This window comes from Protopterus annectens, chromosome 3.part1 (genome assembly GCF_019279795.1).
Source record: "Protopterus annectens isolate FY-2018-M chromosome 3.part1, PAN1.0, whole genome shotgun sequence".
In the NCBI taxonomy this organism is placed as follows: domain Eukaryota; kingdom Metazoa; phylum Chordata; order Ceratodontiformes; family Protopteridae; genus Protopterus; species Protopterus annectens.
Window position 1 is genome coordinate 3,090,579 of NC_056732.1, and position 22,659 is coordinate 3,113,237.

Here is a 22,659-nt window from a genome sequence, read left to right on the forward strand (position 1 = left end):
GCTTTATTGGGGCAGATTGTGCTAACAGTATTAAATTCTACTAACTTTAATGTTTACACAATACTGAAGTCTACTGAATCTGTAGGAATTGCCACTCGAGGCCCAACTAACTGTTCTAAGCTTGTTGCCGCACAAGGTATTTACGTTATACTGCTGCTTTATGGGTTGCAGTTTTATGGACTGCTCTACAGAGAAAATTTGCTTTCTAGGTGTTCAGTACTGTATAGTGCACTGCTAACCCAAGCAAATGTACAAACTTTATAGCAGCACAGAAATAAATAAATGAATAAATAAATAGAGCCCTCTGGTCAATAAAATGACTATACTATAACTACGAGTCCTTTTGCATATTTCTCAACTCATATAGACCAGGCAAATACCTCCTGCCACAAAATGAATAAACCCGGTCTTCTTGATGTAAGAACACAGTAAGAGAGACTCACAAGTGCAATGCTAACCCAAATCACTTAAACAAATAGCTGGAAGTTCCTTGCTGAAGGTAATTTCCAGACAGTAATAGTGAAAAAAGGCCAATTTTTTTTGTTACAAAAAAAAACCAAAAAAAAAAAAACAGTGAAATGCACACATAAAAGTAGGAAATAAAAAGCAATCACTCAAAATAACTAAGAATCAAAGATACTTAACTTTGCCTGGATGGCACTGGATACAAGTAAAACTCTTCTGGAATGCATTCTAGGACTACAAACTTAATGAACTCCAGGAAGAGGAGCAGGAAACAATATGTACTAAAGGAGGTTTAGTCAACAGCAATACTGGCTTGCTGGGTGGGCAATCAGTATTATGGATCTATGGGAAGCAATGGGTGGGAAGATTACATACATAACTTATAAGGGAGTCTGACAATCAGATAATCATAAGAGGTGGGGGGGGGGGCAGACACAGCCTTATAAAACAACAGCAACAGAGGGGTTTGTACAGTGTTGATTGTTGGACTCTTGACATGGAAGTGGCAAGTAAAAGGAAACAAAATAAGCGAAGACCCAGATGGTAAAATCCAATGTGCTTAGAAAAATACGGACACCAAAGTTTGGTGTGCGTATTTTTCTAAGCACATTGGATTTTACCATCTGGGTCTTCGCTTATTTTGTTAACTTTTTCTGACAGTCCTTCTTGTTTTATATTCTAAGTAAGAGGAAACACTTTTTCCAATTCTTCTGAAGAAACACTTTTTCCAATTTTTTTAAGAATCTGTCAATCAGCTTTCATCCAAGAAACCAATAAGCAAACAGTTAACAAGAATAGATTGATGTCACTGTCACAAAGGTATTTTGACAACGAAATTGGCGTAGCCATTTTAATTAAACATCCTTTAAAGCTCGTATAAATGACTCTTATGTTGATGCTCAAAGTTTTGTTCAATACTCTGTTCAGAAAACAACCTTGAATTGACCAGCAGTTTTGCTTAGTACTTATGCATCATGTTCTAGACAGGTGGATTTCCTTACTTCAATATATAACTTATTATCTAAACACATAAAGTATTATTCTATCATTGTGGGAGACTGGAATTCAGTAACAGATCCATCTAAAGAAGCTTTGATAACTACATCTTACAACAAAATGCATCTTATATAATCTCAAGCCTTCAAACAGAACAGGACTTGCTGACCTAGTTAAGTACTTTACCCACCGTCCAACCTTTACTTTTTTCCTCTTCATTACATAAAACCGGGTAAAGCACTGACCTTTTCCTAATCTCCAAAATATGCGTTCCTACTACAGTGGAAGCACAAATAGAACCATATGCTTTTCTAACCACTCTGAGACATGCCTCTGCCTAAATGTCCCATCCTGTGATAAAAATACAAAAAAATGCATAGAACTAGTCCCTAAATCTGAAATTATAAAACAAAGTAGTAGTCTTTATCAAATTAACTGACAGACTCCTGCAGTAAAACAGGCCTGATACCTATTAAACGGGATCCACAATATGCTGCACCCAAAGCAAAACAATTGAGTAGGCTTAGAACAAACCTACATAAAGAAAAGGAAATTAAATACCAGATTAAAGCCCTCGAGAGTTATCTTCCACTACAATACAACACTTCAATAAAAGCAACAAATTTAAAAAAAAAAAACGATAATGCAGATGAAAGTTAATGTATGCTACGGGATTTTGTGGCATAAAAATGAAAAGTTAACTTCATATTTTGACTGGGAACCATCTCCTTCAAAATTACTATCCCCTGAAACAAAAGCAGGTAATGGGATAGTCACATATATCAACCTTCAAGCATTAAAATGATAGCAGTTTCCTTTAAAAAAAATCAAACCAAAGGGTCAGTAAGGGAAGAATTTTTTTTCTCTACATTTTTTTATTTGTATTTTTTTTAGAATAGAAGCCCTTCATATACTAGGCCGCACATATTCATTGATAAAGAACCTTTACAAAGGCTTAGTTAAGTCATTTAATAATTCACGTATCGCTGACCAGATGTACCTTTTTGAAGAAATCATTCAATCCTAGAGAAATAAAGTTAAATCTGATGGCAAAAATCGTAACATTATGTATAAATCACAGCAGGTGAGAGGTATGGCTAGTCAACTCCAATGACATTATTTTTAATGCCTTCTTTAACATATACAGTAACATATATGGTAATAATCAGTATAACGATAAAAACAGGTAAACATGTTCCACAACAAACTGATAAATCCAAAAAGTGGAAAAAACAAATGGACAGCTAAAAGTCCACTTTTTTATTGATGTAGTAAATCCACATTTAAGGACCTGAATTCTGTCTGTGACTTAAAAAGAACATGATGGAGAGACAGACGTGTTCCAGGACTGCCCCTCCTATTGAACAGACTTCCCATCCATGTGAATCTGAGTTCTAGTACAAGTTTAAGTGCATCCTAGACCAGTGTATGGGGAACAGGAAATTTACACCGGGCCTAGTACCTATGTCCCTTATGGACAGAGGTAGCTTATAAATGCCTGGCTCTCAATGTCTTGTTCATATGCAGGACATCATTATTCTGTCGGGAAATCTCTGCTAGGCTTAGAAAGGACCCCCAGGTCATTAAGCTAGTAACAATCTTTGAATTTATTATAAATGGTTCAAGACCAGGATGTCTATCATCTCCTTATTTACTACTTCTGTACCCCTCTTTATTGCACTTCATAAATAAATCCCACTTTCAGTGGGTTTGTTTCCTTCTTGCAGCATTTGTGGATGATGTAAACATACATCTCCAACACTTCCAGTAAAATATTCCAAAATATTAAAAGAACTGCAAACCTTTTTTTCAAATGGTTCAATTATAAACTAAATGTAACCAGATCAATACTACTTCTTAACCTAGTAGAGCTACAAGGAATTACAACTAAATTAAATATAAATCACTTGGGAATAACTTCTTCCCAAACCACTATTTATTCTGATCAAAAGAATATCCTAAATGTCAGCATTCTATTGAATTAGGATTGGAAAGAAACAGGTAGAAAGTTCTCAGTTCCATGTAAAATATCCGTAACCCAAGATGAATAATTTCCTTAAATATTATTTCACATTATGTCTACATTGATATATTGATTTATTTTGTAATAAAAAGTAATAAACTTTAGCTGGTCTCCCAAATCTTAGAAATGTGTACTCAGAACTGCTTGTTCCTTAATATTCTGCAGACTTACACTTAGAAGAACATTTGTCTGCTTTACTACCTGGTGATCACACTGAGTAAGTTAGTAAAATCCATTACAATTAATTTAAATAAAGCCATATGGTTACCTGAAGAGTACGCAAGTAAAGATTGGTGCCTTCAAAACCACACAGCAGACGAAAAAAAGTCTTGGATTTAAAATTTGAAAAGTTTTAATTGTAAAAAATCCACGTGAGCGCTTTCGTTTATTAAAATATAAACTTCATCAGACAAATGAATAAAAAACATGCAAGGTTTAAATAATGCATACTTTTGCGTTATTGGATGAAACATTAAGTGAAAAATCATGACATCATTACCACAAGTTTGACCCTTCTCTCCCCAGAAAAAAACCTGTAAATTATGTATTGGTTTGAAATATGCAAATATATGCACTCATATGCTCAATAATGGTATGAATTTTCATTAACAACTAAACTTTGGTCACTTATCTACAATTTTGTTTCTTTCTAGAGCCTTGAGTTTTAACACAGGTGTGATAGAGGTGATCTCATTGATGCCTGGCAACTTGCGCGCTCTTAGCAATATCTGCCACCTCATGGCCATTGATCATGTTGATATGGATGACAGGAGGCCATGGAGCCTCTATTTAGAACTAAAAGAATTGAGGTGGCAGATATTGTTTAGTTGTTAATGAAAATCCAATAACGCAAAATATGCATTATTTAAACCTTGCAGGTTTTTTATTAATTTGTCGGATGAAGTTTATATTTTAATAAACAAAAGCGCTCACGTGGATTTTTTACAATTAAAACTTTTCAAATTTTAATTCCAAGCCTTTTTTTCGTCTGCTGTGTGGTTTTGAAGGCACCAATCTTCACCTACTTACTCTTCAGAAGTTTGATTTGTTTGTTCGTTTAATTTACATACGGTTACCTCTTTGGCCATCCACTGGCACAAATTAATAACATAGCAGCCCATTAGTCATCCCCTTTCTAGACTGGAAGATACTACTATATGTACAACTTCATAACTTTTTATCACTTTAGTCTCACTGTTTCACGGACTAGTAAAACTACTTGATATGAAGGACACTTTTTATGCACTTCCAGCCAATTGATCATAAACCAAATACTTATGTTACCAGTGTTTTACCCACACTGCCATTCAAAGGCCAAGTCCAAGTTTGTCTGATTTGTTCTCTAGATCTCTGTGTGGCACCATGTGTAATGCTTTGTAAAATCCTACTTCCCATACCAAAACAAAAACAGGTATCAGATTTCATCTGTAAAAAAATTAATACTGTTACAGAAATATGCAGAGATCTTTTCTCTACCCATGGGCTACTTATTCACCAATGATTCACATAACATGGATCATGCAGCCAAGACCATTTTCTCTTCTACCTCTATTAAAAATGACAACATTTTACCATCTCATACTTTAGGCATGAATTCTGAATATCTAGGTCATATGCAAGTAATAGAAAATTCAAGCATAACAAATATTTTTCCTTTATATGGTAACCTCATGCTATACCTCTACAGCATGTGGCAAAATATTTGGAAAATTCCTATTACATTTAGTATACTCAAAAAAGTATATTAGACAATTCATGATAATATACAATGTATATCTCACCCCCAGTACAGAAAGCTCCATATTTTCCTGCTCCGCATAACATATGCCACAAAAGTTCAGTGGACATCTTGGATAGATTTTAAAAATGTCCTAAATCTAAGTGACTATGGAAGTACTCTAAAAAAGTACCCAAGCCAAAGACGATCACAAGGCATTTTAGTTATGTTCATAATCTCAAAAAAAAAAATGCAGCAATGAGCTGACTGCAAACAAGGTCACCTACATTGAGGCTGATAACTGTAGCTCTAATTTTACCCTAATTTTACCCCTCTCTCCCTTCCATTCAAATAAAGGCTATTTTTTCATGTATGTTTGGAAATTAAAAGCTAACAACTCAATAAGATGTTCCATACAGCAATTTATCTGACACACTATTGGTCATACTAGTGAAGAATCGACTGACTTATAGATCTTAGACAAGCTGTTATAACAAAGAAATAATTTGCTCTTTGAATAATAAACTGAGCTTTCTGCTTGGAAGAAAGTAACCTGTACACAGCAGTTTCCTGCAATAACAATTTTAATTTATGATGAAAAATCTGGGCTAGGATTCACAAGTAAATTTCAGTGATGTTCCTTATGGTGTAACAGCTGAGAGTTGTTGTTGTTGTCTTTCGGCTTTTCCCAGTTAGGGGTCACCACAGCGGAACTCTGGTCTGCTAATGATTGGTAGTTGACTTTTACGTGCCGAGTTACCAGCCCCGACGCACAACCTTCAACGAAGGTATGCCCATTCACGCATGTCTCCACACAGAAGACGCTCTAGCTGAGAATCGAACCGGACAGCGTCTTACTGTGAGGCGACAACGCTACAGCTGAGAGTAAGTATCTAAATACTGCTTCTTTATAAAAACATTTTCCAGTTGTATCTAAAAATTTGATAACAAAAGCATTACTGCTGTTGTTTAGTCAAATCTGACTGTTCACAATCTAGAGACCTATATCCAACCAGATCTGTCTTTCCACCACTGCTTCTTTAAGTGCTTTTAACTTTACAATTCCACTAACACTTTCAAGCCAACTTGGTCTCAGTTACCTCAGTTGTCTTTTGCTTTCTGTCTTTTCCCAGCATCACCCAGTCATTATCTGACTTTGATACTGTAAAGCCTAAGATTTATTATAGCAATAACCCACGCCTGGGTGTGGGTAATGCTTTACCCACGGTTGGTGTGGTTTGGTCACGAGGACGAAGCCCGAGTGGCCAAACAAAGCCAACCGTGGGTAAATCCAGCATTACCCACACCCAGAAGTGGTTACTATTACAATGACATTATTTAAGACAAAAAATAACTACTTTTCTTAAATAATGGCATTGTATAATGCCTCCTTGCTGCCCTTCCGCAGCTGTCTGGTATTCTGCGGCAGTTCTGATGTACTGCGCACGCATATGCCTACGCAGTACATCAGAGCTGTGGGCAAAAGCAATGGAGAAAGCAAGATCTCCGTTGCTTTTTTACAAACTGTCTCGCTATGTTAAAGGAGTTTGACATAGCGAGATAGCTTTAAAAAAAGCAACGGTCTCCGTTGCTTTTTTTAAAGCTGTCTCGCTATGTTAAACCCGTTTAACATAGCGAGACAGTATGAAGCAACGGAGATCTTGCGTTCTCCGTTGCTGTAAAAAAAGAGTTATAGTAATGGAAAAAGTCCGGGCGACTGGACCTTTTTCCCATTACTATAACTGATTTACAACATGCACACTGACCAATCAGCGTGCACGTTTTTGAATATTAATGGAGGGTCATTGTATAACTTTAGTTAAATTACAACCTGCAAACTCCTTACTGACCTTTTCCCAAATGGACTATATTATGGAATACTTGTACTCCTGAACTGATAAATGAATGCATGAAAGAAGAACTAACTTTAAACAAAGAAAATATTTTTATTGCAGGTTTTTGTATTTCCACTTTTCATAGGTTCATACTAGGCTATCTGCCCTAGGGCATTTATAAGCCTAGCCAGAGTGTGTTTGGCTTTCGCCACCAATTTTAAATTAATTTTGCTATGCCTTTTTTTGAGGTTAGTATACTGTGCCTCTGTCTAACAGTGACACAGAAGTGATAGCCGGGGTAAACCTACGATCTCCCATCCACTCATCAAGATTCCTCTTGAAGAGAGTCAATGTGGGACTCTGCCTAACCTGGACTGGGATTTTATTCCAGAGTGAAGGGAGCCTCTGGGTTATGAATCTGTCCCTCCAGCATGTCCTATTTATTTCAGTGCTGAGGTTCAAGTCTCTCGGCGCATAGCTCGATGGGATTTGGATTTTCTGAGGTGCAGCATGTCCATTAATTCGGGTTGGACATGGCGTTATACGTCAGGCACAGATCGCCTCTGAGCAGGCGGTATGCCACTGAGTAGAGCTGGAGTTTCTTTAACCGGGCAGCATATGGCATCTGTTTGAGCCCTTTGATCCTCTTGGTGAGGTACTTTTGGGGTCTTTCCAGTTGCTGCAGGTGTCTGGTAAGGTACATCCCAAAAGGGGCATTGTACTCAATTATGGGCCTGATGAGGGATGAGTAAAGAGGTACGATGACCTCCCCTGATCTAGATGTGAATCCCTTCATGATTAGGTGGGCTATATAAAATGTTTTTCTAACCACTTTGGCCACGTGGTTGTCAAATGAGAGATTGCTATCACCTTGGGTCCCCAGGTCCCTAATGACTTCTTCTGTACTTAATGGATTACCACCTATTTGGTAATTTGTGGGCACTTTGTTTTTGCCAAAGGGAATGACTATACACTTTTTGGCGTTTAGCTTGAGGCCATGGCTCTGGCACCAGTTGTCTGTTTCTATGAGGCCCTTTTGGAGGATGCTTGTGTCGGCTGGAGAGTTGATTATGGCGCCCAGTTTGCAGTCATCTGCGAACTTGGTGAGCCACACTCCTTCCGTGTTGGCCTGTACCGCCGAGAAATATATACCGAACAAGAGAGGTCCCAGGACTGAGCCTTGTGGGACGCCACTTGTAACTGGTTTGGAGTCTGACATGGCTCCAGCAATTCTAACCATGTGGGTTCTGTCCTTGAGCCGGTTTGCAACCCATCTAGTGACATAGGGGTTTATATTTAAGCTGGTGAGCTTATCTATAATGCCCGAGTGGGGTATTGTATCGAAGGCTTTTGCGAGGTCCAGGTAGGCTGTGTGGACCACCTTCCCCTCGTCAATGGCCTTGGTGACTGTTTCAAAGAAATCGACCAGGTTTAAGAGGCAGGATCTGCCCTTAACAAAGCCAAACTGGGTAGGATCCATTGTCTGTAGGTCCCCAATATCTTTATTTATGAGGTCCATGATGATCCTTTCCATAGCTTTGCAGACCAAGCTAGTCAGGCTTATGGGGCGATAGTTTCCAGGATCCGTTGAGGCACCACCTTTGTGGAGAGGGACCACTGTTGCTGCACGCCACTCTTTGGGTACATATCCTGTAGTAAGGCTAAGATTGAACAGTAGTTTTATGTTTGGGTTTAGCTCTTCTTGGAGTTCATGTAGGACGCAGCCGGGACACCATCTGGTCCCATTGATGCTGTGTTTTTGCTTTGGAGAGGCGGCTCTTACCTGAGCATCTGAGATGTCAGGGGCAGCACTCTGTTGGGATAGATATTTGCCCTTTTGGTGGGGAGAGGGGAGAAGTTTGCACTGAACCTGTCAGCTAGGATGTTGGCAATGTCTGTGGGCTCGGTGTATTTTTGTCATTTTGGACTAATTCTGAGCATATCTGGGAATTCCCACCCAGGTTCCTAACATAACTAAAGAAAGCCTTGTGATTATCCTTAGTGTCCTGTGCAATTTTTCTCTCGAAGCTGGCCTTAGACGATTTTATGAGTGCCCGTAGTTTTTTGCTAATACTGATCAGAGATGCCTTCCCTTTTTGGGATTTTGCTCCATCATGTAGTAGCTTCCTCCTTCTATTGTATAGTTTGTTTATGGCTGGGGTCCACCAGACAGGACGTCTGCCTTTGGAGGATTGGGTCTTGGTTTTATTTGGGATTGCATGATCCATGCATTCCTGAAGGTATTCATAGAAGGCGTTTATAAAGGATTCTGCGGTCTGGGCCGTATTTTCCACAGGCCCGGGGGCTTTGAAGGATTTCGCCTCGGTTTTGAGGCGTGTGAAATTTGCTTTAGAGAAGTTTTTCACTGTGGTTTTCTGGGCAGGGGGTGGGGTCGGGATGTGAATATCCAGTGAGATTAGTTTATGGTCTGATCTTACCAGTGAGGGATACACTTCTGGTCTGGAGCATAGTGTCCCCATGTTGGTGATGATCAGGTCCAGTATGTTTTCCCCTCTTGTGGGAGTGGTAACAAGTTGTTCCATAGCATTTGAGTTTATAAATTCTAGGAACCTTTGGGCTAGGGTGTTGGAGCTAGAGTAATGCTCCCAGTCTATGTTTGGGTAGTTGAAGTCGCCCAATATAATGGTGTTTGGAGAGACCTTCATATTTTCCAGTATTCACAGGAAGGCCAAGTGGGGTTCCTGTGTTTGGGAGGGTGGTCTGTAGCAGGCTATAAACTGGAAGGCAGTTTTACCCACAGTTAGTTGCACATGGATAGTCTCTGATGCTTTGTGCTGTGCCACCAACCTGGAGGTGTGGGTATCTTTGACGAATATTGATACTCCCCCTCCTTTTGTGGTTCGGTCCAAGTTTTGGGGCCGAAAAGCATGGTATGAGGTATAACCTAGTAGTGCTAGGGTGCTCTCGGGAGCCTTGAACCAGGTTTCTGTTACTGCACAGATATCGATGTTCTCCATGCTAAAGAGAGTTTCGAGTGCGTGCATCTTGAGGTTTAGACTTCTGGCGTTGAGTAGCATTACTCTTAGTTTCTTATCCCTTGTGATACCTATGGAGGTGGGTTTGACTTTTGAGCCTTGCCTAAAAAAGGCACTATGGGGTAGCAAGAGCCTTTGCCAATATCCGAAAGCCCAGGGGTGACAGGTGCAAGCCGTCCCTAGCAAAGCATCATGGCTTGTCGAGCATGTCATCCCAGGCTTACAGGCATTGGATCCCCTTTGAATGACACCAACACTTAAGCCAATTGTTGAAATTGATCATCTTGTCTTCATATTGTGGCATCATTCTTGGTGAGGGTAAGATGCTACTCAAGGTCAGGGTCATACCAGCCTGGGCTACATGCTCAGAGAGCTCCTCTATGTCTCTTTTCATGTAGTCCAGGGAGGTACGTCTCAGGTCATTCACACCAGCATGGACAATGACTGAGTCATATTTGTACTTGCCTTGGAGTGACCTGAGTGCTTGTGTTATGTGGCGGATCCTAGCGCCCGACAGGCAGCTCACCGTGACCTTATCCTTGTTCAGCCTGGTGAGCGGGACATCAGTGTGCCTGATGATAGAGTCACCTATTACAAGTGTATCAGGTGTGTTATTTAGCCTTAAGGGCTGTGACTGTTTGGCACACTGGCTTTGTGAGCTATGTGTTGCACGTGTTTTGTTTTGGGGTAGCGGTTGCTTGGGTGTCTGCTTTGGAGGTCTCTGCTGCTTAGGCAGATTTTTATTTAGAGCCTCCGAGTATGTTTTTGTGTGTTTATGTGTTTGGTTTGTTGTCGTGGTAGGTCTATGTGAGACTGGAATTGTAGTGAGTTTTGATTTTTTCATATTCTGTTGGCAGGCTAGAAGGACAAGTGTATGTATTTGAAATAATTTAATGCATGTATACTGATAACGCTAACAAGTCATCACATAGTGGTATTAGCAAGCTGTGTTTCATAGCTATCTCAAGAACTTTTAAAATAATAAAATGTCAGTGTAATATACAGGTATGTTCATTTTCATTTTTGTAATGTTCATTCTAGAAACTAATACAAATTTAAGTCCTTTGGCTAGCAAAGGAAAAGTATCTCTGGAAACACTCGCCAAATTAATAAAAGCATCAGTTCAGACCAATAATGTTGCTCTTAGTACTAGATCTAGGGATCTGAATACTACATGCATTAAAACAGCTTGATTACTTAAATTATGTATTTAATTATACAACAACTGCATAATGAACTGCTTGACTGCCTATCAGTGAAAGGATGCATGTACTTAGGTTTATTTTGGTATTCATTTCTTGAAGATGGTGTATGCTAAGGTACCAAAGACAAATGCAGTGAATCATTAAACTATAATAAAACAAGAATTTTTGGAATGTCACGACTGCCAGGTGTGCATTGTTCCTTTGAGTATATTACTTAACCTAACTAAATTCTCTACGGAATTAGGACAGTGCATGAAAATGGTAAAAGATATGGCGTACATAGACGTTTGCAAAGCATTGCACATGGTGCCATACAGACAGCTAGAGAACAAATCAGACAAACTTGGACTTGGCCCTTGAATTGCAGTGTGGGTAAAAACACTGGCAACATAAGGCACAGGGAGTTATAATAAGCACTATGCCCTCACCTAAAAGAATAGCAGCCAGTTAGGTCCATCACAAAGGATTCTTTCCAATGTTTTTATATGTAGCCTGAGAAACAAATAGAAAGCTTGAAAAGAAATATAAAATTTGCTTTTCAGATGATACAGTTGTGTAATGTATATGATACAAAAGAAGTTCAGCCATGATGAGAAGAGACTTGGCAAAATATATGGATAGTTCAACAAAACGTCGCAGCAAGATGGATGTAGTCCATACTTTCCAAAGGCAACTCATTGGGCTCTAGCTCACATGCCAACTGCTGAAACTCCTGATATTTTCTGAACTAGATGAAAGCCAGATTATCTACAGACCAGCATATCAACCGCTGCACTTTCATATGAACAAACAGCAATACACAGAAAACAAGTGTTTTACAGAAAGGCAATTATCCTGAAACCCACCCAATAAACATCCACCCAAAGCTTCAATATTACAAATATGAGACAGTCCTACACTATAAAGAGAAGCATTTGCTTCCATCTGTGATGGCTCTCTTCAGCTTCTATTAGCATTGATCAGTCACGGAGGTGTTCAATGAAAAAAACTCCTGTACCTGCCTCCTGACAGGTTGGCCCTTGACATTATGGATGGCATTAGCATAAACCCAATGCAAGTGAAATGCAAAATAATGCACAAGTGATACAAAAACTCTGGAAAGAAGTACAGAGTTGAATAAGGGGAATACCAACAACAACAAAAGAAGAATGTAGCAGTTATATTACAATCTAAGACTAAGCAAACAGTAAAAAGAAAAAATACAGAATTGAAGACTGGTGAACCAGTGAATGCACATGAAGTATCAGCACCAGATTAGGAGATGTTATATGACAAGAACCCATCCATCTAGAGTACTATGCGCAACGCGAGAAAATTTTCTGCAGATTTCACAAGCATAATGACATTGACAGAACAGGAGCAGACGTTCAGACAAAAACAACAAATATCAGAGGCTAGATAAAGAACTAAAAAGCTAACATGCACAGCACTGAGTAAAGGAATAAAAAATATTGGGCATAACAAAAACACAGAAGTAACTCAAGATTTATACAGTGAGAACCATCTTTCAAGAGTCATTTACATGACAACAATCAAACAGTTTGATGACACATGGTATAGAGGTTCGGGAAAATATGACAAAGTTTTACTTCACTGAAATGGTGCTGGAACTGGCAAAGCCTTCAAGAAATGGTAGCAGTCTCAAAAACAGTGAATGAAATGATGACCTGTTAGCTCACATGTTTTCACTCTGACTGCAATGCTAGCAAATAAGATTCAGTCACAAGGCGATATTCTGGGAAGGTTGGCCAAAAAAAGGGAAGGAGTAAATGCGTATGGAATCACTACTTCTCTAGGGGAAAGACTTTTAGTCACTCAAGCAGTGGCTCTCAGCAGTGTTTAGAAGCAGCTGCAGTAGTGAGCTAACGTAGCTAGGGTAGGATGATGCTAGTGAACAGGGGTCTTAACATACTCTTTCAGGAAAAGGTAGCAATTACGAAAACAATGGAAAGGAGCTCCCTTCATGCAAAATCCAGACTTGTTAGTACTAAGCTAACTGCCCTTCCGAGCCATTGTAAGCCTAGCCAATTATCCCTTGTGAGACTCAAACCCTGCACCTTGTGCTTGTAATGCAAACACCTTAACCATTAGGCCACCCTCCCAACCCGACTTTCTAAGTCACAGTGGGTACAGGCCAATGTGTCCGCAAGACCAAATTCCCTAAAGACATAAATCTCTACCCTCAAAGGAATTTGTATTTTCTCCTAAATGTAGAATGTTTGAAATTCCCTAAATAAGTACTATTGTAAAATACTAGCAATGGACAGATTTTAGGACACTGATCACTTGCCTTTGCTGCAAAGTGCAGAACACTGAAAGAAGCTGCATCTAATGATGGCCCCATCCGATTCTGATCTGATTTTGTCTTCGGGCAAACTGACTGATTAGAAGAAATGTTCAAAGTGTATAAAAATATTTTAAACAAAAAAGAATATTCAAAAACAGCAGAACGTTAAATTAATTTTTCAAGTACAGATACACTCTATTTCAGTCTGTAGGACTACTGCTGGTGCAGTCAAAGATTTAACTCAAAATTAGTTGTGCCATTTTTGTCTTACTGATAACCAGAAAGTTGAAAAAGGGAATACAACTAAATATATATATATATATATATATATATATATATATATATATATATAAATATAAAATCACACACATATACACACACACACACACACACACACACACACACACACACACACAAACACACACACAAACACACACATATATATTTTTTACCATTCCTTCTCTCAGTACCCATCTGACCCACTGGTAACCTCCAGCTTCCTTCCACACACTATTCACCCCAAGTATTTATACAACTCCTTTCTGGATAATCCTGAATGTGTTCCTTTCCCAGATAGGGTCCTTTCTCCACAGCTGAGGCCTATCAGGTGGACAGGACAAGGCACTATTCAGCAGGGACTGATCAACTTTCTTAAAACAATAAGCAATGATGTCAGCATGTATGGTATGTGCACCTGCTTACTTCATACAGGGCATAGTGTCATTGATTTTTAGTGCATTAGTCTGTGAGATTTCGGGCTACCACTAGATGTCACACAGGCAGTGACTCATCTTACTCCCTCTCCTGTATGAGACCGCTAGCCAACTGCCAGTTCATAGGTTCATAGGTTTATACTAGGCTATCTGCCCTAAGGCATTTATAAGCCTAGCCCAAAGTTTTGTGGCTTACGCCACCCCTTACATGAAAAAATACTGTACCCATTAGTTTGTTGTGCCTCTGTCCAGCAGTGACACAGAGATGATTCCTGGGGTAAACCTACGATCTCCCATCCACAGGTCAAGATTTCTCTTGAACAGAGCCAGTGAGGTGCTCTGCCTCACATGGACCGGGATTTTATTCCACAGCATAGGGAGTCTCTGAGTGATAAATCTATCCCTCCAGCACGTCCTATTTATATCCGTGCTAAGGTTTAAGTCGCTTGCTCTAGTGGTTTTTTTGGATTTGGATTTTTTGAGGTGGAGCATGTCCATTAATTCCGGGTTGGACATGGCCTTGTATGTCAGGCACATGTCACCTCTGAGCAGACGGTATGCGACTGAACAGAGCTGGAGTTTCTTCAATCTGGCAGCATATGACAGATTTTGGAGTCCCTTTATCTTTTTGGTGAGGAACTTTTGGGGTCTCTCCAATTGCTGCAGATGTCGGGTGAGATACATCCCGAATGGGGCATTGTACTCTATCATTGGTCTGATAAGTGAAGAATACAGGGGAACAATGACCTCACTAGATCTGGATGTGAATCCCTTCATGATCAGGTGGGCAATGTAGAAGGTCTTTCTAACCACTTTAGCAATGTGAGTGTCAAAAGAAAGGCCACTGTCAACCTGGGTCACCAGGTCCCTGACAACCTCTTCTGTGCTTAGTGGATTGCCACCTATATGGTAGCTTGGGGTTACCTTGTTTTTCCCGAAGGGTATGACTATACATTTTTTGGCGTTTAACTTCAGGCCATGGCTCTGGCACCAGCTATCTGTTTCCGTGAGTCCCTTCTGAAGGATATCCGTGTCCGATGCACTTTCCACTATGGCGCCCAGTTGGCAGTCGTCTGCAAACTTTGTCAGCCAAAGTCCTCCCATGTTGGCCTGTACTTCTGAGAAGTAGATGCCGAACAATAGGGGCCAAGGACCGAGCCCTGTGGGACACCACTTGTGACCGGCTTGGAGTCTGACATAGCGCCAGCAACTCTAACCCTGTGGGTTCTGTCCTTAAGCCAGTTTGCAACCCATCTTGTGACATATGGGTTTACATTTAAGCTGGTAAGTTTTTCTACAATACCCGAGTGGGGTATTGTGTCGAAAGCCTTTGCAAGGTCAAGGTAGGCTGTATGGACTGCCTTTCCCTCATCAATGGCCTTGGTGACTGTTTCAAGAAGTCGACCAAGTTCAAAAGGCATGATCTGCCCTTGACGAAGCCAAACTGGGTCGGGTCCAATGTCTGCAAGTCCCCTATATCTTTGTTTATGAGCTCCATTATGATCCTCTCCATAGCTTTGCAGACTAGACTTGTTAAGCTTATGAGGCGGTAATTACCAGGGTCCGTAGAGGCACCGCCTTTGTGGAGTGGGACCACAGTTGCCGTACGCCACTCCTTGGGCACGTATCCTGTGGTAAGGCTGAGATTAAACAGCTGCCTTATGTGCGGGTTTAATTCCTCATTTAGCTCGTGTAGCACACAGCCGGGGACACCATCCGGTCCCATTGATGCTGTGTTTTTAGCTTTAGAGAGAGCAGCTTTCACCTGCGCATTTGAGATGTCTGGGAGGCTACACTCCGCTGGGATAGTTATCTCTCCTTTAGGGGAGAGGGGTGAAGTTTGCACTGAACCTGTCTGCCAGTATGTTGGCAATGTCTGTGGGTTCAGTGATTTTTGTATCATTTTGGACTAATTCTGAGCATATCTGGGAGTTTCCACCCAGATTCCTAACATAGCTGAAAAAGGCCTTATGATTGTCCTTTGAATCCATGGCAATTTTTCTCTCAAAATTGGCCTTAGTTGATTTTATGAGTGCTCGTATTTTTTACTAATAATGATCAGGGGTGACTTCCCTTTTATGGATTTTGTTCTATCATGTAATAGCTTTCTCCTCTTATTGTAAAGTTTGTTAATGGCTGGGGTCCACCAGACTGGACGCTTGCCCTTTGTGGAAAGAGTCTTGGTTTTATTTGGGATTGCCTGATCCATGCAGTCCTGGAGGTGTTCATAGAAGGCATTTGTAAGGGCTTCCGCAGCTTGGGTTGTGGTTTCCACTGGCTCAGGGGCCTTGAAGGATACCACACCAGTCTTGAGTAGTGTGAAGTTTGCTTTAGAGAAGTTCTTCACTGTGGTCTTTTTTGTTCGGGGTGGGGGCAGGATGTGGATTTCCAGTGAGATTAGTTTATGATCAGATCTCACCAATGAGGGATATACTTCCGGTGTGGAGCATTTTGTCCCCATGTTTGTGATAATGAGATCTAGTATATTTTATCCTCTCGTGGGAACAGTGTCTAGCTGTTCCATGGCATTTGAATTTATGAACTCCAGGAACCATTGGGCTAGAAAGTTAGGGCTTGAGTAATGTTCCCAGTCTATATTCGAGTAGTTGAAGTCACCCAATATGATGGTGTTTGGAGATACAGTTATACCCTCCAGTGTCTTTAGGAAGGCTGTGTGGGGTTCCTGAGTTTGAGAAGGTGGCCTGTAGCATGCTACAATTTGTAGAGCAGTTTTGCCTATGGTTAGTTGCACCTGGATGGTTTCCGATGCTTCGTGCGTTGCCACCAACCTGGAGGTGTGGGTATCCTTTATGAATATGGATACACCCCCCCCCCTTTTGTGGTGTGGTCCGGGTTTTGGGGCCAGAACGCATGATATGAGGTAAAACCTAATAGTGCCGGGGTGCTCTCAGGAGCCTTGAACCAGGTTTCAGTTACAGCACAGACATCGATGTTCTCCATACTGAGAAGGGCCTCGAGTGCGTGCATTTTGAGATTTAGACTTCTGGCACTGAGCAGCATTACCCTCAGTTTCTTCCCATTTTTGTTTTCTAGGGTGGTAGGTTTAGAATTTGAGCCTTGCCTAAAAAAGGCACTATGGAGGTGGCAAGAGCCTTAGCCAATATCCGGAATCCCAGGGGTGACAGGTGCAAGCCGTCCCTTGCGAAGCAGGGTGGCTTGTGAAGCATGTCATCCCAGGCAGACAGACACTGGATCCCCTTTGAATGACACCAGACATTAAGCCAATTGTTAAAGCTGATCATCTTGTCTCTATATTGTGGCATCATTCTTGGTGAAGGAAGGATACTGCTCAGGGTCAGGGTCATACCTGCCTGGGCTACATAATCAGAGAGCTCCTCTATGTCTCTTTTCATGTAGTCCAGGGAGGTACGTCTCAGGTCGTTCACACCAGCATGGACAATGACTGTGTCATATTTGTACTTGCCGTGGAGTGACCCGAGTGCTTGTGTTATGTGGCGGATTCTAGCGCCCGATACGCAGCTTACTGTGACCCTCTCCTTGTTCAGCCTGGTGAGTGGGACGTCAGTGTGTCTGACTATGGAGTCACCTATGACAAGTATGTTTGGTGTTGTATTTGGCCTTAAGGGCTGTGACTGCTTTGCACACTGATTTTGTGGTTTATGTGTTGCTTGTGGGGTGTCTTGAGGTAGCAGTTGTTTGGGTGTCTGCTTTGGAGGCCTCTACTGTTTAGGTAAATTTTTACTCAGAGCCTCCGAGTATGTCTTTGTGTGTTTATGTGTTTGATTGAGTGGTGTGGTAGCATTATGTGAGGCTGGTTTTGTGGTGTGTGTAGTTGCCTTCTCCTCCTGTCTGGTCTTGCCAGTCCTGAGTTGAGAGAGCTCAGCCTCCAGTTTGGCTAAATAGCTGCATCTCTCGCAAGTATTTGTGTTATGTGGGAGGAGGAGAGGGTTGTCGGTGTACATGAGGCAGTTATAACATTGCCTCAAGATTCCCAGATTCACCAGCTGGACCGGAGAGGAGATTGACAACTGACCTTTGGACATGCTAGAATAATATTGGGAAGTCCTTAATAATTGAAAACAAGGGCCAGTGGGGAGTGAGGGTGTAGTGCTTTTAATTTTTAGTGCTGACTTATATAATTGCTTTAGTGAGCAAGTGCCAGGTAACTTGAGTGCAATGTGTTACATGTAACTAAATGCAAAAACGACAAACAGTAACTTTCTTTCAAGTGAAACAAGGAAATAAGTACAGTAAGCAATGCAGATATCACTAGTGATCCACAGAAGCGCTGAGAAGCCGCGTATTAGGTGGAATTAGCTTCCAGGAAATAACAAGCAAACAAACAACAAGCATATAAACAAAGCTAGATTCAGCAGGCCTGGATCTAGTCTATGCTACAGCAAACAAGGTGTACCAATTTCAGTAAGATACAGTTCAAATATTCAGGCACTATAAACCTTTAACCAGAAATTCCCAGCTCAGAAGGGTAGAGTCCAGCCTCTTCTCCCACAAGAGTGCAGACCACGAACCTTCTTAATGTAAAATAACTGGCCTGAAGCCCAAGTGCTTAAACCAGAACTAATACACTTGGACACTGGGCTCTCAATCAGCAGTTCCCAACTTAGAAGGATGAAAGCTACCTGTCCTGCCACCACAGTGCTTGCCACAAACCTTCCTAATGTAAAACAACTGGTCTGAAGCCCAAGTGCTTAATCCAAAAGACTTAGAATGATAGCTACACTTTAATCAAGTTACAACCAAGCAGTAATAAATACAATTGAATACTTTAGAGAATGTCTGGATTAGTGCTCAAGTTACACAAACAAAGCTAGATCCAGCAGGCCCAAATCCAGTCTATGCCACAGCAAACAAGGCACACCAACTTCAGTAAGAAGCAGTTCAGATATGTATGCACTATAAGCCTTTAACCAGAAATTCCCAGCTCAGAAGGGCAGAGTCCAGCCTCTCCTCCCACAACAGTGCAGACCACGAACCCTCTTAATGTAAAATAACTGGCCTGAAAGCCCAAGTGCTTAAACCAGAATAATACACTTTTAGAATAACAGACACTGAGCCCTCAATCAGCAGTTCCCAACCTAGAAGGATGTAAGCTACCTGTTCTGCCACAACAGTGCAGACCACAAACCCTCTCAGTGCAAAACAACTGGTCCGAAGCCCAAGTGTTTAAACCAAAAGGCTTAGAATGAGTTACATCAAGCAGTAATAAATACAACTGAGTATTTTTAAGATGATGCAAAAGTAAAATGAAGTAGGTAGAAACACAAGTACAGTAAAAGCAGATGAAATTTTTTTTTTTTTTTTTTTTTTTAATCTGAACAAGTGCTGAGATCAAAGAAACAGATATGAGTGCTGAAACTAGAAAACTGGCTAGTTATAAGAAAAAAAAACAAGCTAGAAGGCTTCCCTCAAACACAGAAGGGCTTGGGGGCTCAGAAGCCTACAAATAGTCTATACCACTTAACAGGAAAGGCAGGAAATAAGCTTTATTTATTTATTTATTTTTTTGTCTGTTTCCCAGATGCTCTCTTAGTACACAGTAGGAGTGCCTGAAATCAGAATATGATCTCACTGCACTCAGTTGAGTGAGCAAATGAGATGGGCCCAGAGGCAGGCTGAGGGGCGGGCAGTTTCAAGGCCACTAAGATTAACACCAAAACCAAAACAAAAACAAAAACAAGGAGGGTGGGTGGGACTAACTTAAGTGCAGAGTTAAAACTGCCAGTTCAGTTAAATATTCCTTCAACACAGTTTAAATCAAATTAAATACTGTATTTTGTTTTTAAAAAAGTGCCGATAAAGGTACTTAAATTCTCTTATACGTCCAGTTGAATATAACCAAGTTCTTAGCTGGCCAAAGCTGAGGTTTTTAAGCAGAAAATATGTCACACTGTACCACTTAAAAAGGCAAGGACAGGAAATCAAAGAATGTGGCTACCCCCACACCTGTAATTACTAGCAAATAACAAACAGCAGAGTTAAAACTGCCAGTTCAGTTAAATATTCCAGTTCATTCTATCCCTCTATAAACACTGAACTGTCCAGCAAACAAAGTCCACTCCTAAATCTAGGTTGCTGGTAGCATATATTCACACTGCATGTGTGTCATCAGTCTAACAGAAAATATCAAATTTTTAGGACAAATCAGCAAAATAGTTTTATTTTAAAGGATGGGGAAAGACTGACAATGGGTCAAGATTTGGCAGGGGAACTATTTTAGTCACAACGTTGCAATGCAAGCTAAAGTGCCAATAGGTTGTGATTCTCCTAAATCATACTATATGAAAATATTAGGACATGCAAATTTACTACAGAAGAAAGCATTTGTTGAAATAACCAGATTTCTACTTGCATTAACACACACTAATGCCAAATCAAGACTGAAGTGGTTATGCTGAAATGTACACTACACACATTACAAACATCTAGTACCGAGTCTACCATGAACTATACAAGTTCTCAGAATGAGGCATCTCTGTATTCAATACCGGATGTTGCTGATGTTGGTGAAACAGACAAAGTTAGTTGCTGCGGTAAAACAGCTGACTTTAAATACTTCAAAAACAGTTGATTAAAAACATTATCAGAATACTGTGCTGTACATAACTTCATTTCTACTAATTTGAGGGATTAATAGAGTTAGAGACTGTGAATTAATATACATTTCCTGAAGTAAAATAAGTATAATCTCTTAACTATTGTCATTATTTATTAAGTATAATCCACCAGCTTTTGTCCAAAAGGCACCAGTGTTAAGAGGGACAGAGCTAAAATTTGAGTCATAATTAGGGACAGTTGAGACTGAGGTATGCCAGCTACTATCACTGACCCAAAAAAAGTCAGGGTCAAACTTTTCCAGGATAATGCTCATGGTTAAGAAAATGCACAGACCAAGCTGCACAACTGGGAAAGTAAGATTGTCAAACCACCGTACAACCTCGGGGAACGCAACGTTTTACAAATGTATCAAAACGATGCTTCTAACATTACATTACCCACATTTGTCTTATTCTGAAAGAGTACACTACATACTGTCTCTGACAACGTACGCGTTGCAGCAGGTAACATAAAGCGAAAGTAGCAAATTAAACATCATCACATGTACAGTAGCTGGCGATGTCTAAAATTCGACAACAACGTTATTACACAATCTCAGCTAATTAGTCACACAACAGCAAATAAGTCTGCAAAATACTACTACTTTAATCGTTTACATTTTAAAAATAGTCTTACTTGTCCAATAACAAATCCTCTGCTTTGTTTTATTCTCCAACTGCCTCAACCAAATTAACTCACAAACACTTCCAATGCGCAGAAACTTTAGACCTGCTGACTGCTGGCTTGTTCACATTAGACTTCCGGGTATACAGTGTCAGCGAGACGAGGTACGAGACGGTGAATTAAGATAAACGACCCCTCAAAGTTGTACATAAAAGAATACTTTTGCATTTAAGTAAATTGTTTTTCATACCTCTCAACTGCCAGATTTTCGCAGAATGTCCAGAATTTGTGCCTTATATTGTATCTGTTTTTCATGAAATTGTGATTTTCTGTCAAAACATTGGCAAATTATTGAACATTGAAGTCAGAAAGTGAGATATTTTGAGTTTCAGACTTCATAATTCCCAGTAAAATGTAATAGTTGTCACTAATTATAGGCATTTGCCCCTCGTTATTTTTAGCTTTGTCCAGAATTATTATGCTAAAAAGTTAAACCTCTCAACTATCCCCGATTTCCATGGATGTCCCTGATTTAGACTCCAAAATTTAGCTCTATCCCTCTTAATCCCTCCTAAAACTGGTGACTCTTGGAGAAAGGTAAAATATACTCAATAAATAATGGCAGTAAGTAAGAAGTATAGATTTCTTTTATTTTCCAAAATGTATAGTAATTAACATTCTTTTATTCTTCCAATGTGTCAAGTTAATAGTATTAATATTTTAAAAATGCCCCTGATTTTTTCTGGGTTTGTCCCTGATTCTGTTGAAATATGCGCCCGGATTATTTGAGAGCTATGATGCATAGTGAAACATAAGTACGGAGTTCTCATGATCTAATACTTAAATGTGCAGTTGTCCTATATCGCCTTCATTCTTTACTTATGGGTTCAGAACCGATCCTCGGTTCCGACTTGGCCGTTTACTAAAGCTCGAAGTCCCCAACCAGCTTGTGGCTCACTCCCTATCCTATGATGATCTAGGGTATTCCCCAGATCTCATTTACCGCTGAAACAAGATTGAGCGTTCCTCAACTGGCTCTAGCTAAGTTTTGATTTTTTCTTCACTTTTCTCAACAGTTTTAGGACTGAGATTTTCTAAAAGTGTGTGCGAGTACTTTAAGTAGTCTTTTCACAGCTTAGACTGTGTCCACTACTTTGCATTTATCTTTAAGGCCATCCTTTTTAATTTAAGGTCTACAGTT

At 40.2% G+C, this 22,659-nt stretch overlaps 1 protein-coding gene across 3 annotated transcripts in view; it reads right to left on the reverse strand.

Moving 5' to 3' along the window:
• The window catches only part of UMAD1 (UBAP1-MVB12-associated (UMA) domain containing 1), a 703,877-nt gene that overhangs the window by 672,759 nt on the left and 8,459 nt on the right, over positions 1–22,659 (reverse strand). The window contains exon 1 of one of the 3 annotated variants that reach the window (XM_044066487.1): positions 21,471–21,591. The exons of the other annotated variants lie outside the window; for them this stretch is intronic. The gene's annotated coding sequence lies outside the window, so the exon portion shown is untranslated. Of the gene's footprint in view, positions 1–21,470; positions 21,592–22,659 lie in introns of those variants that run through there. 3 annotated transcript variants of the gene reach the window in all.